Source organism: Tachyglossus aculeatus, chromosome 2 (assembly GCF_015852505.1).
Source record: "Tachyglossus aculeatus isolate mTacAcu1 chromosome 2, mTacAcu1.pri, whole genome shotgun sequence".
Classification (NCBI taxonomy): Eukaryota; Metazoa; Chordata; class Mammalia; order Monotremata; family Tachyglossidae; genus Tachyglossus; species Tachyglossus aculeatus.
Genome location: NC_052067.1, coordinates 81818016 through 81821623, shown reverse-complemented (window position 1 = coordinate 81821623; position 3608 = coordinate 81818016). Strand labels below are relative to the sequence as shown.

The 3608-nt window shown below is 41.4% G+C and overlaps 1 non-coding gene across 1 annotated transcript; it reads right to left on the bottom strand.

Moving 5' to 3' along the window:
- Positions 1–1568: 1568 nt before the first annotated feature.
- LOC119924971 lies at positions 1569–1706 on the bottom strand. Its single transcript, XR_005449646.1, has one exon. It is a non-coding gene; the product is annotated as a small nucleolar RNA SNORA7 (small nucleolar RNA).
- Positions 1707–3608: the final 1902 nt, after the last annotated feature.

Below are 3608 nucleotides of genomic sequence, written 5' to 3'. Positions count from 1 at the left end.
CAGCTTCATTGGGTGGAACATGTGGGGGAGATGATAGTACAGTACTAAGCGGCTAGTGTGTGTTGTGTTTAAATGGGACAAATGCAAGCTGGGAAGGCTGAAGAACATCTGATTGAAGAGTAAGGTCACCATCCCCGACAATGTCTGATAACAGTGAACTGAGAGGCAACTGTGGCAGGCAGGCAGACTGATGTTTAGCAGTCAGATGAGGAACTGCGCTGCATAACTTCAGAGACGGGGCCATCCAAAAGGCATATCCTCAAACAGTTTGAGTCTCCTGAAAGTGGAAAAGGCATTAGCGTGGCAAGCAGCAATTTGCCTGTTGCCCACCGTGTGGAATGGAGTGTGTCAGTCATGCATTTATATTTTTGGAATCCCTACCTGCCTGCCCAGGATCTCACCACCAACAGTGTCATCTTCTTCTATGAAGAACAATGCTAGGGTCTGGAGAATAAGATTTGTTCTTCACTGTGGGCTTCTACACACTTCTGAAACTTGGCAAAGCTAATTTTTCTTAGCAAACTATTTTTTCCCTTTTCAGAACTTTTTAGCATTGTTTCTTAAAATCCGTAAACATTAGGGGTGAAGCTATACCCACCTGTCTTACGTTTTGTGATGCTACAGTTAGGATTGACTAGTGGGAGCTATAGGAGCCCTATCTGCTCTTCTAATTGATTTTATCTGGTCCTCTATTTTGTTATATATATATATATATATATATATATATGGGGGTGTAGAGGACAAATGATGACAATTACCTATACACATTTAACAATTATCTCCCTAGCAAGCATAATATATTATAGATAATTGTCATCACCATCATCATGGGTATTTATTAAGTGCTTATTGTGTGCAGAGCACTATACTAAGATCTTGGGAGAGTAGAATATATGACAGTTGATAGATACGTCCCCTGCCCCATGAAAATACTTGTCTTAAATATATCATGTTTATAAGTGAAAGTATCTTTATTCAAGAAATGCCTTTACCATTTCATCAATCAGTATTTTGCCCAAAATATATGTTATGTGCATGATTCTTACCTCCCTAAACTAACTCTAAGTGCCCTTCTTAGATATTACCCACCAGGGGCTAGAGACACAAAGTGCCAACTAGGCACTGAAATCCCGTGGACCATTTCTGAACTGTAAGAGAAAAGCCTGTTTCGGTATCTGCACTAGGCTTAGAGAACAAAATGCTTTCGCTTGGATTGGTTGATTGATTGATTTACAGTTGGTGGGTTATTTGCCAAAATGCTGCCTTATTTTAATCAAATCCATGGATCTTGGTTATGCAGCACCCAGTTAACCAATATTTTGTCATTAACAGAAAAACAAAATAGTCAACTTGTCTTGTCTAATGCTGTTGAGTCATCTCCAACCCACAGTAACACCAAGGAAACATTCATCTCAGAGCACCCCACCTCCATCAGCAATTGTTCTGGTAGTGGATCTATAGAGTTTGCTTGGTTAAAAAAAAAAGAGTGGTTTTCCATTGCCTCCTTCCAAAAGTCTCCTTCTTCGACTCTCTACCATGCCACTGCTGCCCAGCACAGATGAGTTTTGACCTGTAGCAGATTGCCTTCCACTCGCTAGCTACTGCCCAAGCTAGGAACAGAATGGGTAAGCCTCTGCTTGACTCTCCCTCTCATAGCCAAGACTGGTGGAGTGCTGGAAACTCTCCAGGTGCGGTCCCGAGCGGGAAATAGTCACCTACCCAATACGAATTCTTTCTGTGATGGGAAGGAGGAAGGTCAAACCAGAATAAAGGTCTCAATGGTGGAAAGTTAACCTCAGAAATCTAGATGTTTTTGAAGTATTATGCCCGTGATTATTATAATGATCAAACTAGGGTATGTAGAGAACTGATTTATTACTGCATGGTCATTAGCTCTCATTTTTGAAGACTTACGAAAACTTTGAAAAGTGTCTGAAAATTGGAAGGAACTCAATATCCTATCAATCTCCTACGCCCCATCGAACAGAAACTTCTTACCATTGGATTTAAAGCATTCAATCACCTTTTCCCCTCCTACCTCACCTTGCTACTCCCCTACTGCAATCCAGCCCATACACTTCACTCCTCTAATGCCAACTTACTCACTGTAACTTGATCTCTTTTATCTCACCGCTGACCCCTCACCCATGTCCTGCCTCTGGCCTGGAATGCCATCCCTCTTCATATCCAACAAACAATTACTCTCCCTGCCTTCAAAGTCATACTGAAGGCACATCTCCTTTCCTCTTCTCCCACTCCCTTCTGTGTCACCCTGATTTGCCCCCTCCCAACCCCACAGAATTTATGTACATATCTGTAATTTTATTCATTTATATTAATGCCTTTCTCCCTCTGTAGACTGTAATCTCACTGTGTTCAGGGAATGTATCTGGTATATTATTATATTGTACTCTCCCAAGTGCTTAGTACAGTGCTCTGCACACAGTAAACACTCAATAAATATAACTGACTGACTATCCATTTTTATAAATTAGGAAAGAGTACCTCTACCTAAGTTTCCTGAATTTGGGAAGACACTAGAATAATAATAATAGTAATAATAACAATAATAATAATAATAGTAATAATGGCATTTGTTAAGCACTTACTATGTACAAAGCACTGTTTCAAATGCTGGGGAGGATACAACATGATCATGTCCCACGTGGGGCTCACAGTCTTAATCCCTATTTTCCAGATGAGGGAACTGAGACCCAGAGAAGTTAAGTGGCTTGCCCAAAGTCACACAGCTGATAAGTGGTGGAGCCGGGATTCAAACCCATGACCTCTGACTCCCAAGCCCGTGCTCCTTCCACTGAGCCACGTTGCTTTGAAAGTCTGATAGGCAAGCACCAGGAAGAGCAACAGGGATTCACTAGAAACCAGGCAGTCTGTCTTGCAATAAGAATGGTGTCTTGTCACATCACGTACTTTAAAACAAATCTAGTCCACACCAAGGGCTTTCCCAACCTCCCTGCAGCCCTCAATAGTAGAGGATAAAAACAGGACCCCACTAGCAATAGTTGTCAGTTTTGCTATTGATCTGTGGTTGCCTAAGGTCCTGTTTTTAGTCAATCAATGATATTTTTAAATGGTTTTAGTTAAGCACTCACTATGTGCCAGGCACTGTACTAACTGCTGCGGTAGATACAAGCTTATCAGGTTGGACACAATCCCTGTCCCACATGGAGCTCACAGTTTTATTCCCCATTTTCAATCAATCAATCAGTCACTGGTATTTAGGCCTAATAGAAAGATCATGGGATTGGGAATCAGAGGACATGGGTTCTCATCCCGACTCTGCCACATGTCTCCTGCATTACCTTGGACAAGTCACTTCACTTATCTGTGCCTCAGTTACCTCATCTGTGAAATGAGGATCAAGACTGGGAGTCCAACGTGGAACAGGGACTGTGTCTAATCTGATTACCTTGTATCTACTCCAGTGCTTGGCACGAAGCAAATGCTTAATAAATGCCACAATTATTGTGACAATTATTGAGTGCTGACTATATGCAGAGCACTGTTAGTCATATAACTAACATACCAACTCTATTGTTCTCTACCAAGCACTTAGAATAGTGTTCTGTACAGAGTAAATGCTTAAT